The following is an 18,774-nucleotide window of genomic DNA, read 5'->3' as shown; positions in this document are numbered from 1 at the left end:
TTCATTGCTTCCTCCCTCAACCTAACTTCTTGCTGAATTCCTTCCCTGTGTTAAGGTCTAACACAGATCACCCAGGTTCAGATCCTTCCATATCTAATCCATTGCTAAACCCTGTCAGCTCTAGAACTGTAATTTCCTGTTTTGTCTCCATGGCCAAAATCTTTCTCAGACCAACAGAATTAGTAACCTTGAACACCACAATATGCTCCTGCCTGGTTTCTCTGAAGAGGCTCTACGCCATCAAAACCATCTTTTGTGACACTAGATTACGTATTCCAACATGCTATTCTTTTTAGGTAAAAACCATTCATCTACCAACCACAGTACAAACTGTCCAGCTAGGCATCCAAGGCTTTCCTCCACCCCCTTTCAAGGCCACTCACCTGACACATGCTATATATTTTATAGCATATATTAGCCAATCTGAATTATTATTGTCTCTTACTTTCTATTATTGTCTCTTACTTTCCTTGCCTCATTTAAATCTGTTCACACTCCTGGGAATGCCTTCCTTTGATATCAGTCATGTCATTTATGCTGCAAGGTTTATATAACCTGCTCACAAGGTTTATGTGACCTGCTCTTCATGTGACCTCTTCCTTTTTAATACTTTCACCAAGGGGTTTGTACTTATTTCCTCATTCTTAGATAGTTCTCCTATCTTTCCCAGCTCTGATCTATGTCCTAGGAAGCTGACATTGCATTATCCAGCCTCTCACATGAGTTGGATTTGAATTTGCCTTGGTCATTGGGGTGCAACACAGAAAATAAGACGGTAGGAAAAGAGAAAATTGGAGGTGTTTATTCCTCACACTTTCTTTGTTCGAGGCCATATTTTCTGTTAGTGTTGTCTTTTTTTCACGACTTTGGCTCTTGAGGAACAGCCCTCCTCCATACCTCTAGCCATTACCTGGCTTCAGGAAACAATTTCCTCTCCTGGCCCCTGGGCTGAGTTTCCCATGATTGTTAGCCCCTGAAACCTCAGCATCCCTTGAACCTACGCAGCCCTCTAAAAATACTTTCTTCATTAAGATTTTTTGAATCATCTGAATTGGATTCTGTTCCCTGTTGGCAGCCTTACTGATATGAAGCAGTGACATAACCCACTTATAAGCCCCCAAAGGCAAAGTCTTCCTGTTTTGGTGACCAGTTATGCATTGCATTTCAGTTATTTGAATGTACATAGCATCTCTTCCACTTGACTGTAAGTGGTTCCAGTTTAAATATTTATCTTTGCAGCCTAAATAACCAATGCACTATCTGGTGTATATAGAGACTCAATAAATACTTGTTGCACTGAGTTTCTTGAATAGCAGTAAATTATATCAAGAAGCACACAGCAAAATAGACAAGGCAGGGAAGGAATATTAAGGACAATTTTTTTTTGACCAATGCCCATTTTCAAAAATACCATGGATCTCAGTTTATGACTACACTTCTATCTTCCTGCTACTTCTGTCTTTCTACTTGTGCCTTTGTCTCAGCTACAAAATCTTCTGTTTACCTTCCCAATTCCTCCTCTCTGAACCCTCTTTCAGTTTTCTATTAAGTGGCAAAACTATGGATTCAAAATGTTTGTTAACATGTCTATGTCCCTCACTAAAAACTTTGAAAACAAGGATACGAGTAGTAACTTTAAAATGTCTTGCACTGGAAGTTCCTGTTGTGGTGCAGTGGAAATGAATCTGACTGGGAACCATGAGGCTGCAGGTTCGTTCCCTGGCTTTGCTCAGTGGGTTGAGGATCCAGCATTGCTGTGAGCTGTGGTATAGGTCACAGATGCAGCTTGGATCTGGCGTTGCTGTGGCTGTGGTGTAGGCCAGCAGCTATAGCTCCAAAAAGACCCCAAGCCTGGGAATCTCCATATGCCCCAGGTGCAGCCCTAAAAAGACAAAAAATAAAATAAAATCTTGCATGCCTAGTGTTTGGAAGTGAAAATTAATTCCAAAAGTTTCCTTTTTTGTTTAAATGTAACTCTTAATTATAGTCTCCTAGTCCAAAATTAATGGACCTTAAAAAGTAAAGAGATACCCATTTTCGGACCCCCCTGAAAGAGTCCATGAAATTGTACCATTGGATTCATTTGCTTGATTGCTTTGCATTTTTTATTTTCTTCTCATGAAACTTTTAAATGTCAAGGAAGTAGTGGACTAAATAATATGGCCAGAAGAACAGCATTATTCATAGATTTTTTAGCAAAATAACTATCTAATCCAAAATTCCATCACCTGCCTTCAGTTTTCAAGGATTTCAAAAAAAAAAAAAAAAAAAAGAAAGAAGAAAAGAAAGAAACAGGGAAGGTCTGCCTGTATCTAGCTACCAAGACGTCCACAGGATGCTCTCATTGGAATAGATAATTAACCGTGCTGTTACACAACCTTTAAGGAATGAGGGAATATAGCAATTCAAAGAGGAAATGGAGAGTCGGCTGGCACTCTGTGCTCTTGGAAGGCACAGAATAAGAGCAATTTAGGGTTGAGAATCTCTGAAGATAAATGGAACCAACTGCTGTTCGCATTTCTGAATGTTTAGCCAGTGTTCCAGGAAAAGACTCACTAGCACACATGAGTCTCCCTCTTTTATTCTGTAAACTATATTTCTGGTCATGAATTCTAAGACAACATTAGCTCTTCTCACAGCTGTGCTATGCTGATGATTTATATTTAGTAAGTCATCATTTAGGATCCCCACATCCTTCTCACCAATAATATTCTTCAAATTGTAATAGCTATTAACTTTTTGAACCCAAAGTTTGGAACTTTCCTGTATACGCATTCATTCTTTTTAGGTTTGGTCAATTCCTCATGTAATACTTTATGGTTTTAAATATATTATGTATTTTTCATCACGGTTATAACTAGTTGTATGATCCAGAGTATGAATCTGGAAAAAAATAAGATGAATCCTGACGGGAGGAAGGAAACCTGAGATAAGAGTAGGTTTTCCACTCATTTCTGGTAGCCAGAAACACAGCAGTTACAAATATAGAATAAGGAACCGAAAACTGGCTCCTGCCCCTAAGCAGCCATGTCACCACAGGCAATTCACCTCACCCTCGTTTAAAATCTGAGAGTACAGTAAACTTTAAAAAATTCCCTATGTCAGGAATTTACTATGCTACGTTAATTGAAGTACTATTAATCGCATGATCCAACAAGGTAAATTATATGAAGTATATGAAATGATTAAGGCCTCATTATTTCCTTGGACAAAAGAATAATTTTTTAAACTGCCTTTTGAGCATATAAATACCTTTAAGTGATATGCCCTAATGTTTATTCCACAAACCACTACTTCTAGAAGCTTTGTGTAAAAGGGTAATCTTGTCAATTTATTTTGAGAAATGTGGTACTTTCTAAACCACCCCATGCTCACTTGGAAAGCTTCATAGCATATCTGCATTCTGAAGGATTTAAGAAATCTCATCCTAAAGAAAGTACATTTTGGTTAAATTCCCATTAAAGAAATGATAGGAAATAAGGAGACTTATTTGGCAATACTGTCTATTAATACCTCAAGAACAAACTTGCACCTTTGGGAAATATTGCCTTAGGAACATTTATCTACATGGCCCAGCAACAATCCTACCTTTGGTGTGTGTGGTATCAAGGCATGGCTAATTTTCAGGATAATCTGCAATTCAAAAGATAGATAACTTATAAATGGTTTTGAATTTAGTGTCTAAATGAATAATTTGGCACAATTTGATAATCTGCTATTTGGAAGATTTGCAAATAAAAATTAAAAATTAAGACCTCAATCTCTAGTGCTGTCATGTGAAATGGTAAAAAATGGTGTGAAGTATGATAAAGTTCTGTAAAAATAGAAAGAAAACCAGTAAACATATTTCATAGTGTGTACCTGAGCTAGAGCTGAGACGTGTTTATTCTTTACGAATTTAGAGTTAATAATTACAAGGATAACATTAAGACCTGTCATTGTGAGACTCAGTAAAATCAACATAGCACTTTAAGAAAGTTAATTCCCTTAGCGATAGAACTGCATTCTTGGAGAACACTGGGCCCATGTTGTGCCTGCTGGGCCTCTGGATGACCACTCAATAGGTCCAGGTGCTAATTCTGGGAAGAGTGGTCCATGATGACCTACAAAAGCTGGGATTATCATAGCTTCCCCAGGTGCCAGACTGATCCTCAGGAATGATTCATGCACGAAAGGGGCCTAGACTTGTGGGTCTCTAAGGATACATTGTTCTTCTGAAAGGGAACAGCAGTATCAAAGAGATGATCTCGATCTCCATCACTACAAACCTAGCCCAGACCACTGTCAGGTCTCACACTGGACCAGGTTCATAGTCATCTTCCAATCTCTGTGCTTCCAGAAATCTTCCAGGATTGGGCCTAAATATGCTACTCTTCATAAAGCAGCCACAGTGATATTTTGAATATGGTAAGCTGATCATGCCACTTCCCCATCAAAATATATCTACTGGCCTTCCACTGCACTTAGGAAATAGTGGTTACATGTAACTAGCATGACCTAACCTGGAATAGCTCTCAAACTTCAACTCAATATACTTCTACTCTTCTCCTATCTTCTCCTTGAATACCTCAAGTTCACTCAAGTTTCAACTCAACTGGATCTTAGAGAAATCTCTACCGCCCACCTTGTTTAGAGTACTACCATCTAGGCATAAGGAAGGATTGGCCAATGGGACTGCTGTATAGCACAGAGAACTCTACCCAGTAGTCTGTGATAATCTATGTGGGAAAAGAATTGGAAAGAGAGTGGATGTGTGTATATGCATAACTGAATCACTTTACTGTACAGTAGAAATTATCATGACCTTGTACATCAACTATACCTAAATAATTTTTTTAAATAAATAAAATAGGAGTTTCCATTATGGCACAGAGAAAAGGAATCCAACTAGGAACCATGAGGTTGTGGGTTCGATCCCTGGCCCTGCTCAGTGGATTAAGGATCCAGCGTTGCTGTGAGCTTTGGTGTAGGTCACAGACGCAGCTTGGATCTGGTGTTGCTATGGCTCTGGCATAGGCCTGGGGCTAAAGCTCTGATTCGACCTGCTAGCCTGGGAACCTCCATATGCCACAGGTGCGTCCCTAAAAAGACAAAAGCCAATTAATTAATTAATTAACTAAAAAATAAAGTATTTCTATCTACTTTCCATAAATTTATCATATGTGGTTTTCTTTGTAGCCAAGAAAGAACTGCCAAGTTCTGAAAGTATTTTTTTGTACTAATTGTTTGCTGTCTGTCTCCCCTACCATTAGAATGTCAATGCCCTAAATGCAGGGAAATCATTTACATTTCTTACCATTTTGCTCTTATAATTCATATCAGTTCCTACCATGAAGTGCATGCCCAGGAAATACCTGTCATAAGGCAGAGTAAAAGGCTAGAAGGAAGAAATGGGAAAGGCAAGTAGGAAGGGAGGGAAAATACAATGAATCAAAAAGAAAAGAGGGAAAGGGACAGAAGAACTAACTCACCAGAGAGAGAAAAAAATAGTTAGTGACAGAGGGCAAATGAGAGCTAAGATTATGCAAAGAATGGCCAAAGGACTCAGAAGAGGATCTTTTATTCTCACGAATAGGTGAAACCAGAGCAGGTTTCCTGGGAAAAGCATCCTAATGATAAGTAGATGCTAGCTAGTCATGTGAAAAATGGTGAGAATCTATTCCAAACAGCGAACTTAGAGAAGTAAAGAGAGCTTAGAAAATCATTGTGGTTAATTCCAAGAACACGAAACAGCCAGTACAATGTGATGCAGAAGCCAGATATGAACCTCAAGAGGGTGACCATAATAAGTGAGGAAAACAAGAATCGATTTTGGTAATGAAATTAATGCTTATGGTGGAGTTACTGGGAGTCTTGAAAGCCCATAACTAGGTCAATTTGAGCCATGATAACATTGCTGGGGAGTCTTCTCACACATCATTTCAGAAAAATATTGAGATACCTCTATAACTTACCCTCTTTGTAGTCAAGCCCATTCCCAGAGTTGACACAGGCCCTTGCTACATATAGGCCAACGTGCTTCTGCCAGCACCTACATCCCTTTCTTTCCACCTCAGCAGCTATGGAATAGTAGAAAGAGGAATGGAGCTCAGTTGGCAAGTAGGGATCCACATCAGCAGTTTTCCTTTCATTAGCCATGCTAGACTGGGCAAGACATTTGACCCCTCAGTTTCTTCATCTATAACACACGACCCATATGGTATACTTGCAAGCATGTTCCAGGGATTAAACAACATACTTGCAAAAATGGTTTGAGAAATACATGTTGAATATGTGATGAATGACAGGAACTCAAAGAGTGTGAGCCTCACCTCTAGCAATGGCCCCAGGCTCCACGGTCTGGCTGAAGTTGGAGAAAAAAATGTGAGGGACTAAGATGGGCTGCTTTTCTTCTCTAAACATATGCACAAGCTTGTTTAACACATGCAGACCCATCTTGATGAAATATACTGTTAGCAGCCTACTTTCTAGGTCTCATGTGGGATGGGTTTGGGGGAATGAGAGAAGATTCATGAAGAAAAAAGAAGAAAATTTCTGTAGCATAGTCATGGCACATTTTGCTATGATTACAATGAAATGCCTGGCAATCAATCATTGATGAAAATAGACTACTGATGAGTTCGGTAAATGTCGATGGAAAGAAATATATATACCTTCAACTAAGAAGTGTCATTGTAACACACTGGCTTTTAAAAGAGTTAGAGGATCCATGTTATACAGCAGGATTATCAGTGAAAGATACTTCATTTGCACTGATGAAATAGCATTCCTTCTCTGCAGCTATTTTATTGGGGGGGAGCTAATTAAATTCAGCAAGTATTTACTGAATGCCTGTTAAGTGCTAGATTTTGTTCCAGGTACTTGGGACACAACAGAAAATAAAACAAAGGTCCCTGCCCTCATGGAGCTTACAGTCTAGTATTTATGACCACTTCATCTGGACACCATGACCATGGACCACTGCACCTCTGTCTTCAGCCACTTGATGTAGGAATAAGGAGGCCCAGCTCAGATATGGATAACTGGCCTGGTGCACTGGAGATGCCAAACAGGACACCACTCATAGCCCACCACTCATAGTCCACCACCCAAACAGTAGGACCGGAAGTTGACTTTTAATAATAAAGTATAAGAGGGAGAGGGCATAGGAACTGGAGCGGGTGGTCTGCTGTGCTGCTGCCCCAGGGCCTGGGTTGGCTTAACAAACTGCTGCTGCTGCTTCTTGGTGGCTGCCTTGCTGGCAAGGTCCTTGGCCTTCTCTGTAGCTGCCAGTGCCATCTCCTTGGCCTTCTCCTTGGCTTCCTTGGCTGTTTCAAACAAGGATTTAGGGAGGGGTCTCACTTTCAGCTTGGCCAAGATATATTCAAAATTCTTCATAGTCTTGGTCACTTTTGAACCACGTGAGACCAAGTTCCTGGACAGCTCTGGAGATGCCAAATAAGCTAGAGGAGACCCAGGCTTCCTGTTGGATTTCAGTCTAGCCATTGTTATCAGAGTTCACACCATAAACACATCGTTCCTCCACCACCATCCGCTGGGTGTAGTTGATGTTCCAGGTGAAAGTGATCATGGTCTGGTTCTGAGGGTCCACAATAGAATTCTCCAGGATGTGCACTGAGTGAGCAACACTGGCAGGAAACAGTCACTCAGCCCAGAAGGGCATTCTGATGGTCTTCATCAGGAGTCACTGGGACAGGAGCTTCTGATCAGGGGTCACCTCCCTGTGCACTATGTCTTCTGTCAAGACATGTTTGCTATAGGGATTCAGGTATGCTGCCAGAAGGCAGCCAACACTTGGGCCCAGGAACTCTGGAGCACTCTCTGGCCCAGGAAATACTTCACCACTGTGCAATGTGGAGCCCAGGGTGCATGTGGAGGCTAGGCTGGAGCTGGATGCCTGCCTACCAGGCTAGGAGTTCTGTCACCACTGGGCCACACCTAACCAGCCACCGCTGCTGCCCTGAGGAATTCCCCAGCTATTCTGCACTCTGCTTTTTGTCATGCAACAGGTATAATTGGTGAAATAATAGTAATAATCATGACAATAATGATGATAAGGTTACATTCATTGAACTCTTGCCTTTTTAATTTATCTTCTTAATCACAAGACTGTATTGTCCCCCAGATATGGTATCAAGGAATTCATGTCTATTTTAGTAGAGGCTAACTAGAAATTATTTCTCAATTTAAAGACTATCTAGAAGTCTTCAAATACCAAATGTGGCAGAGCAGCAGGAGAACAGGTGAGCTTCGATTCTCCCTTCAAGTCATTCCCTGGAAGTATTCCCCTGTCAGTACCCTGTGCTTTGTATAAGCTCTAGACTCTATCATAACAAAAGTATATAAACCATACAAAGGTTATTTTGGTCATTTTATGGATTAAATGAGACAATCTTTTTAGTAGAATCTCTCAATTTTTGGCACTCAGAAAACAGGAAACTAAAACGTCATTTGAAAGTAGAATTGTAGACCAAGTTTAATGCACTTAGGCCCACAAACAGGAATTTTGTACAAGTGAGGTTCTTCTCTATTGTTTAATTTGTAAATGAGCTTCATTATTCAAGTAGACTAGGAAACAAATATACCACAATAATTTACAATTTTTTTTTACACTCTGGCAAAATGGGAAACTTGGTTTCTGAATAAACCTTGAGCTGACTTCACATATGAGAATTATGCTAAAGGATAATGAGACCCTCAGTAAACACCTAATTCACAGTGTCATTGATGTTCTCTTATTACTCTTGAGAAAGCAACTTCTTGAAACCATTAAGCAGAGTAAACCCTTCATTCTACTGAAGCCATAAAAATCCCTAACCACAGAAACCCTAGAAGTTTTCCTCAGTGGTTTATGTCAGTTCATGCTCTATACCCAGGGTAGAAATGCCAGACCTAATTTTTCTTGAAAATGAAACTACTATCCTGAAAATGAATTATTTACCAATTGTTATCATTTTTCTCTTTTTATATATTCTCAAACCTGAGGTACCTTGGCATCTTTTCTTCCTGAACATTCTTAGATAGTCAGAGATATGTGTCACTTTTTAGTGGTTTGTGTTTGCACCTAAACTTTCACACTTATTGTTCTTCAATCCTCATTTTTGCATATTGAGTGCAAAGATAAAAATCAATGAAAGCAGTATTTCCAAAGAAAAGTGGAGATGATTTGATAATTAGAAATAATTAAAGAATAACTTTGCCCACTGAATTTTTTTTCAACATCCAAGGTGAACAATTCCATTTCTGGGTATTTACTCTAGAAAAATGAAAAAAAGGTATATTCTTACAAAAATCATGTATATGAATGTTCTATTACCTTTACTTATAACATCCCTAAACTGGAAACAACCCAAATTCTCCTTATGCATGAATGAATAAACAAATTGTGGTACATCCTTACGATGGAATTCTACTTAGCAATAATAAACATAACGGTAGAAACACACACAACAAATTGGATGAATCTCAATTTCAAAGACATGAAGGTGACAGTTTCATACTGTATGTTTCCATTGATATGCCATTCTCAAAAGGACAAAGTTATAGAGATGAAGTTCAGATCAGTGGTTGTCCAAAGTCAGCAGATGGAGGAGAATCTATCAGGGAGGAATGAGAGAGGGTAATGGAATTGCTCTTATCCTGACTGTGGCGATGTTTCCATGGATCCATACATGTGCTAAAATTCAAAGAACTATGCACCAAAAGTAGCTTTACTGTACCATAATTTAGAAAGTAAAAATAGACAAAAAGTTGTATATTACAATTGGTGTTGATATTATATGTTTTATTTTTCTACATGACTTCCTTGTACCACCTGTCCTGACACATCAAAATATAATTTCAATAAAAATCACGCAGTCCTCTCCTGGAGGCTAGAAAACCCAGGATCAGAAGCTATTGACTGGAGAGTGTTCAAGTGACCAGAGGAAGCGTGACAGAAATGGCTTCCCTCCATTAAGGAGACTGTTAATGCACTGAGTGATTATCCTGTAACACAATTTTTACACCCAAGAGGGACCAACACCAGCCTTTGGAAATGGACAATGATTTATAAAAAGAACCAAGGACACTTCTGGAGCCTCATTTAAATAATTTGGGGCAGGGATGGAGAGATTCCATTGTCTTCTTCCAAGGCCCTTGTTCACCTTCAACAGAGAAGGTGGTGGAGAAAAACACCCACAGCAAAGAAAGCCCAGAAATTGTGGTGAATTACATAAGATGCCTAAATTTAGACTGTGTATGTAACTATATTAGATTCTTAAAGCCAAGATTTTTTCCCTTAAAAGAACACAACTGAATTATAAATGAATCACGCATTTATAATTTAAATACCAAAACTATGCAATTCAAAAGTCAGTTGGGTCCTAACATCCTTCAGAGTTTTGGTGAAATTTTAACTGAATTCCATGACCGCCACAAATTTTTGCCAGGACTCCCTGTTTTCACCTCCGTATCCATTCCTTCTAACTTAGTTCTTCCCCAGGGCAAGCTAAAGTTCAGCTCATTTAAGTCTCTGCTTCAGGAAAAATACCTACCAAACATAGCATTTTGTAACTTCAGTAATTTTACCAGCTTACCTTGGACATATCATGAAGAGAGGTCATCTACCTCAATCTACAGCCTTTTTTTTTTCTATTTCTCCAGCTTCAATTTTTTTTTTTTTATCTATGGTTTCTCATTTCTTATCTGAGATAATAAGAAATTTCTTTTTTTATTTTTTCATTAGGGAAACTCACTCACAACCTAGTGAGTAAGTTTTCCTAGGTTATCTTTCTAGTAGGAACTTGTGGATGAGTAGCTGAGAGAATACTGAACACACTATTCCATGCATCCTGGGGTGAATGCCTGCTCACCACAGACAGTATACAAAGCACTTAATCACATACTTATATGAAATGTATATCACTTGATATCCTTATAGTCAAACAACAGTAGTTGTCACATATGAGAACTGATCGCTTTTATTTTTTTTTTTTATTTCCTCAATACATTATTTTTCCCACTGTACAGCATGGTGACCCAGTTACACATACATGTATACATTCTTTTTTCTCGCATTATCATTCTACATCATTAGTGACTACACATAGTCCCCAGTGCTACATAGCAGGATCTCATTGCTAATCTATTCCAAAGGCAACAGTCTGCATCTATTAGTTGGATCTTACCAAGGGAGAGCTTCAGATTCAAGGTTTCCAAGTGTGAAGTAGATAAGAAGGCTTGCCACTCTACTTTTTCTTACATTCTAAGTATTTGTACAGAAGACAAAGAAGCAGTGCTTAGTGATATATACAAGTAAAGATACAAGACTGACATTTGCATTATCTTAGGAGAACACAACCAGAAAGGAACTTAAAATTATTTAACTGGGAATTCCTAATTTGAACTGAGAAAACATATTTGTGATGGGCTTCAAAAAATACATGAAAAAATACTACCTTCTCCCAAAACCGCATACAACATTTTGTGTATGCATGTTTCTCTAGAAAGAAGATAAATAGCTTACATTATATTCTCTAAGGGTTTGTGAATCCCTAAAGTATTAAATAAAATTGCATCAACCATTAATACTAAGATCTGATTACTCAGGTAAGAATTTTATTTGCTTTTCTTTTTCTAAATGAAGGTTTCTTTTTCATTAGAACATTAATTAACTAAAAAGGTATTTTGAAGTTGAGGGTAGCAAAATGTTTCCATTTTAAAATGTGGCCCTATAGAGTATTGATTCTGAAATACTAGAAGCCAGACAGGAAACAAAAGAAGGCTTGTTGAGAGTCAAGACTGTTTCAATATGATTTAATAATTATTTCATCCCTGTCTTTATAAACTGGAACATGTTACCTCCCACAGAGCAACATACACATCAATATACATTGGACAAAAAAAAGGAAAATGGCAATATCCTGAAACTGGCCAGACTGATAATCACAAATTACCTAGAATCTAACTTTCTAGTCTATTTTCTGTACTTGCATATTTTTTACCAACAAGATAACGTAGTAAATAGGGCTTTGCAATCTGCCCTTGCAGTATCTCAGTAAATACAGATTTTCGTAATCTTTTAAAATTGTTACTGAGCATTCTATCAAATTGGTGGACAACTACTTGATTTTTATTTGGGGATATTAAATTGCTTGAATTTTAGCTAGTAATAAATATCCCTTCAGTGAACATTCTCATAGATAAATCTGCATGTATCATCATGATCACTGTTAGTCCTAGAAATGTGGTTGTTGAATCAGAAAGCTTTCTGAGCATACGGTTGTTGATATGTTTACCTCTAAGTTGCTAAGGCTCATGGTGAACATCAGAGATACCAAGTGCCCTCCTCTACCCATTGATAGGAAAACCAAGCAGTTCTCCTTCCCTTGGATGTTTCATTGAATGGAGCGTAACTTGAGATCATGAACTCCTGACATGTCCTATTCTAGGAATCACTGCCCTGCTATTGTTAGATTCATCTCCTTATTATCATTATTAGGAAGCATTACAAAATTTCCTACTGGTAAGTCTGATGTCAAATAGTGAGTCTTTATGGTTAATTTTACTGGGAGATATTTCAGTGAAGATACTTGTGAATCAATTAGAGGTGTGTTTCACGAATGCAATAGGTATGTTGAAAGACTTTGTCTTTTATCTCCCCATTTACTACTCAGAGGTGACTCTAAATATGTACACATGCATACACTCTCCCAGCAACTTTTTCCTATAACATCTTGGGTAGAATGAAAAAGAGTCTTGTGACTGTCCCTACCTCTTCTCTCCTTTTTTTAAAGCTATTTATCAAGGATCAGTGATTACTCTGTAAATATGTGGAAGTTTGCCTTTCCAACTTTCAAGAACAATAGTAAACAAATGCATAACAAACACCTGAACACTGGGTTAATATTTCCATTCATTAACAAAGTTTTTTTCCATTATTTTTAATAAAGAAGGGTGTTCTAAGAGGGCTTTTCATTTACTGTTATGCTTCTGTATTCTCTTCTAATTGAAATAATGCAGATAAGGCATCCTTTCCCCAAGTCACACCCTTCAAGGAAAGAACAAGACAAAACATTCTCATCTTACAGTTTTACCTAACTCACCACTCAGCTCACTAAATAACACCTTTGCTTGCAGAAAATTATCATGGAAAACAATGCAGATTAGTGCCCAAAAGCAATTTACTTGTTAGATCAAATAGGGGAGAAAAGTTCTAAAATGATAATTCCTATTGCCCTTGCTGTATAAATTCCTGGCTATTGCAGCCATTAAAAAATGCCAAAAACGGAGTTCCCATCATGGCGCAGTGGTTAATGAATCCGACTAGGAACCATGAGGTTGCAGGTTCGATCCCTGCCCTTGCTCAGTAGGTTAACGATCCAGCGTTGCTGTGGCTCTGGGAGCGGCCCAAGAAATAGCAAAAAGACAAAAAAACAAAAAAACAAAAAACAAAAAACTTGATGGCTTAAGACAACAGCAATGTATTCTCTCACAGTTCGGAGGCCAGAAGCACACGATGAAGGTACTGGCAGGGCTGCATTCTCTCCAGTGCCTCCTCCAACTTCTGATGGCCCCAAAGCTCCTGGCCTCAGGTACATCACTCTATCCCTACCTTTACTGGCCTCTTCTTCTCTGTGCATCTCCTCTGCTATCTCTGTCAAACCTTGCTCTGCTTCTCTCTTAAAAGTACTCTCCTCGGAGCCCCCGTTGTGGCTCAGCGAAGAGTTCACAAATGTCTGTAGTGTTAAGGGTACTGGCCTAAATGAAGGAAGTGAGTCCAGTGTAGGGAGAGAAACAGACTGGAGAACTCTAGGAGGACTAAGGTCAGGCAGGCCTATTCTTCTGTTTTTTTGTTTTTTTTTTTTTTTTTCCTAATATAGATGTAAAAACCTAAATTGCAGAATTATTTCATTTAAAAATCTTTGTAGCTATTTTTAAAACAAAATTAGCCTATGATCCAGTTCCAGTTTCTGAATATACTTATTATATGCTTGCTGTGGTTGAGGTCACTTTATCCCTCATGTTCTCTCTAAAATTTCATAAAAACTTATAATTAGAGACTGGAAGGCACTTAAGGGAATGTTTTTTAAAACTGTGCTTTTTTGCTGCTACATGGATGGGCCTTGAAATTATCATACTAAGAAAAGTCAGGCAGAAAGAGAAAGACAAATACTATATGATATCACTTATATGTGGAATCTAAAATATGGCAAAAATGAATCTACAAAACAGAAACAGACTCACAGCCATAGAGAACCGACTTGTGGTTGCCAAGGGGGAGGAGAGGGATAGATTGGGAGTTCGGGATTATCAGATGCAAACTATTATATATAAAATGGATAAACAACAAGTCCTACTGTGTAGCACAGGGAAATACAGTCAATATTCTGTAATAAAGCATAATGAAAAAGAATATGAAAAAGCATATATTTGTATATATAACTGAATCATACTGCTGTATACCAGAAACAAACACAACATTGTAAATCAGCTATACTCAAAAACAAAAAGCAAAAAACTGCTTTTTATAAAATAAATGTCATGGGGATATAATGTACATCATGGAAACTATAATCAATAATACTGTTGTATATTTGAAAGTTGCCAAGAAAGTAGATCTCAAAAGCTTTCATCAAAAGAAAAAAACTTATAATTATGTATGGTGATGGATCTTAACTAGATTTACTCTGATGACCATTTCACACTTTACACAAATATCTAATCATTATGCTGTACATTGGAAACTAATACAATGTTAAATGCCACTTATACCTTAATAAAAAGTATTTTCAATTAAAAAAATGTGCTTTTCAAACTGTGGATCATGGCCCATTAGTGAATTGTGAAATCTATTTCACAGCCAGCTTTCCCAGGCTTAAAAACAAATAAATCAGACACTAAACTAAAATAAATTAGTACAACAAGATTCATGTAGAATATAAAATATCAGAGAACATCCTATTTAGGAAAGCTAAACATTGCTTTTTAAACTCTGGTCTTCCAACTATGTGTGTGTGTGTATCAGTGTATGTCTTTAGTGGGTCATAATATAAAACGTCTTATGGAGATCTGTGGTTGAAGAAGTATGAAAGCCCTGGTTTTGTCTAATACATGTATCAGACAAGGAAAAAGAGGCCTATTACACAGGTAGAAAATGAGAGAACTGGAAATCATGAGGAAATTCACATCAGTTTCTTGAAAATCTCTTACTAGAACCCCCTTTCAAAAAGGAACTATAATCAGAGTTGTTTCCTTGAGATCTTTCACACTAAGATTTGAGATCTTCTGGTAGACCTGAGTCTGACTATCTTTCTTCTCAAACCTCAAGTACCTCTTCTACCACTTCCTTCTCTGCTCATAAATTTTTACTGAGAAACAGAAGAAATCAAGAGATTCCCCCATGCATCTCCCCATTGAAGCTACTCACATACACGTATTGATGCCCTTAAACTATATATTCCAGCAGCGGTACTGTCTTTGCCCCTAAGGCCAACCCCTCTTTGTGCATTATATCTTGTCTTCTTGCTTATTTGAAAGTTCCTCTACTAAGACTGTCTCCATTTTCTTCCACATCATGATTATCTTCATCTCTGGATTAAACACATCAATATACAAACATGCTCTAATATTTCCCAATGTGTCCCCAAAGCAAAGTCTATACCATCTCCTTCCTTGCATTACTGTAGAGGTCATGCATATGGTCTCCTTGCTCAGGACTTTCTTCATACAGAAAACTCCAACATATCAGCCTATGGGATCATACCCAGCTCTGCTCAAATTCCTACCAAAGATCTCTCATCTCATCAGTCAATATCAGACTTTGTGATGGTGGCTAAGTCTGTGTAAGATTTACCTCTCTGACTTCATCTCCATTTATACTTCCTTTGCTCTCTCCAACTATATTTGATGTGCCTTGCTATTCCTACAATATTCTAGGCACAGTCTCATCTCAGGCCTTTGCACCTGCTATTCTTTCTGTCTCATTTTTTCTTTCCCCAACAGTCTGATGACTCACTTTCATTTCTCTCTATCTGGCTCAAACATCAATAGATCACTGAAATCTTCTTGACCACCACATGTAATATGAAATCCCCATTCTTCCTCCTGTATCTTGCTTCATTTGCTTTCAAGCACTTATCATGACTTGATATATATATATTTTTTCACTTTAATTTTATTTTTTATACTTCATTATTATTTTTAATAGTTATTTCCCCAATACAATTTTTTTCTACTGTACAGCATAGTGACCCAGTTACACATATATGTATACATTCTATTTTTGCACATTATCATGCTCCATCCCATGTGGCTCACAGCATAACTACTTGGCATTGCTTCTACAGTGGCTGCGGTACAACTTGATATATTTTGTATGTACGTTTTACTGTCTATTTTTCCCATTGGCATGCAAGCTCCTTGTGAACAGGGATTTTGTCTGATCATTTCATTGCTATAATCTCAGTGCTAAAAAGGAGCATGGTAAACAGTAAGGGCACAATTAAGAGTTATTCACTTTATGAATGAGTACTATTTGGGAATAATAATACAACAACCCCAATAAAATGCAAAGCATTTGTTTTTTTCGGGGTTTGTATTTGCATTTTTTTAACCTTTCATTTATTATTTTTTCTACTATACATCATGGTGACCCAGTTACACATACATGTATACATTCTTTTTTCTCACATTATCATGCTCCATTATAACTCACTAAACATAGTCCCCAGTGCTACACAGCAGGATCTCATTGCTAATCCATTCCAAAGGCAAGAGTACATCTATTAACCCCAAGCTCCCAGCCCATCACACTCTCTCCCTCCCCCTTGGCAACCACAAGTCTATTCTCCATGTCCATGGTTTTCTTTTCTGTATAAAGGTTCATTTGTGCCATATATTAGATTCCAGATGTAAGTGATATCATTTGTATGTACCACAAGAACACATACACAACCTCATTTTTGCCTTTCCACCCCTCTCTATGGTTGAGGTACATTATGTTCCATTTTACAGAGAATGAAAGGAAGACTCCAAGTGTCAGGGCAAGTATGCAGAGGAACCCAAACTGGCACCCACATTCTCTGGCTCTACTTCCAGTTCCAGCTCCCCCTGAAATGCTCCATGAATACCTCACCCTGTAGCAGACTCAAAGACTTGCCAGTGAGATCTCCCCTCAAGAAGTGACTTCGTGTCCAGTTGCAAGGAAGGTGAGTTGCTAATGGCCTTATCAGTGGCTTCATCAGGATACCCCTTAGCTTGTAAACTGACTTTAAGCTGTTTGGTCACCAATGACCAAGCAAGGGAGTGGCACAAGCACCTGGCCATTTCCACTGAGACTAAGATGCTTCTAGACAGTTTTCTTTGCTCCAAGGCTGCCCACTTTCCTGAGAGAGATGTTCCCAGATCTAAGCCACTTCCCACTTCCTCTCTTTTACTCTCACAGTTTCCTATATAATAGACCTGTTGCACTATAATTTTCATCTCAGCATCCACCTCCCAGAAAATACAAGCTAGCACACACCAACATAAGATACCCAAGGCATCCTAGGGATAACAATGGATGGAAAGGGACCTCACCAGATATGCTTTATCATACATTTCTATCTAACTGAACAAAAAGGACATCTATTTCCTTCCTCACCTTCATTTTCTGTCTTCTTTCAGAAGACCTAAGGACAAGGAAAATCAGAACTCTTTCACTATGGAAAACTCCAGGAGTGCAGAAGTTTAAGGAAGAGTATGCACATTCAAAATCTAATTCAAAGTTAAGTCACAAGAGTCTTTTAATAATTGAGTGACTTCCTGCCCTGGGATGCAAAACACACTTCAAAAAGGAATGGTACTGCATGTTCTGACATCAGTGAGGTGAGAAAACACCATTTACTACAACCCACATAGCTCTCAGAAGTTTGTGCTGATACTAAAAATCTCTCTTTTACAAGTTTAGCTGGAAATAATGACAGATACATTCAGATGCCTCAACTATAAAATAGACAATAAAAGTAATACCTTCTTGTGTGAGGATTAAATGAGATAATACATCGTAAAAAGCTTTGTACAATATTTAATAAACATTACTTGCTATTATTACACTAAATAAATGGAATAAAATATTTTAAAAAATAATTATTTCTAGGTTTTACTTTTAGTTTTAAGAAAATGTCTATGATGAACTCCAGAAAGTTATGTAGAAGTTGATGCTTTTATTTTACTCAGTGTGACTTTTCCCTTCATTTCTTTAAGGGTTTTCTTAACATACATGATCTCTTTCTCAATTAAGTGGATGAATTAATTAATTAATTGAAACACATAGCAAAAAAAAAAGAAGAAGAATATGAAGCTAAATATACATGTATGCAAACATGTATGGAAACCAATATTCATCTGTCTAAAGTACATCAAAGGTAAACATTTTCCAATGCATAGTCCTGAACTAGACATGTAGCAAATGCCAATTTCTTTATTTTGGTGGTTGTATAGAGAGTTTATAAGAGAAATGTTGTTTGTGAGATGTACATTAAAAGTTTTCAGAGCTTTAGGAGGTAAACTCATTTTCAAATGGTTCCAGAAAGAATTGTTCCTATAAATTTCTGTAAGTTTTTAATGGTTTCAAAATAATAAGAAAGTTATTGTTTATTTTTCTTGATACATATTTTAAGCCAACATTTTAAAAATATGTATACATATTAGGACCAATTAATGAAGTATTTTATTGTTATTTTGATGTTTATTTGTTGTAACTCAAGCAATTACCTTTGAGGACAAAATAATAAGTTTGAACCCAGGAATTTA

General features: G+C 37.6%; 1 protein-coding gene and 1 pseudogene across 9 annotated transcripts in view; both read right to left on the bottom strand.

The window, feature by feature from the left end:
* Positions 1–18,774, bottom strand: part of GRM7 (glutamate metabotropic receptor 7) — an 885,981-nt gene that overhangs the window by 767,911 nt on the left and 99,296 nt on the right. The gene's annotated exons all lie outside the window — the stretch shown is intronic.
* LOC100516399 lies at positions 5,024–17,307 on the bottom strand (annotated as a pseudogene).

Source organism: Sus scrofa, chromosome 13 (assembly GCF_000003025.6).
Source record: "Sus scrofa isolate TJ Tabasco breed Duroc chromosome 13, Sscrofa11.1, whole genome shotgun sequence".
Classification (NCBI taxonomy): domain Eukaryota; kingdom Metazoa; phylum Chordata; class Mammalia; order Artiodactyla; family Suidae; genus Sus; species Sus scrofa.
Note: the sequence above shows the minus strand (reverse complement) of the source record. Positions and strands in the feature narration are given on the sequence as shown.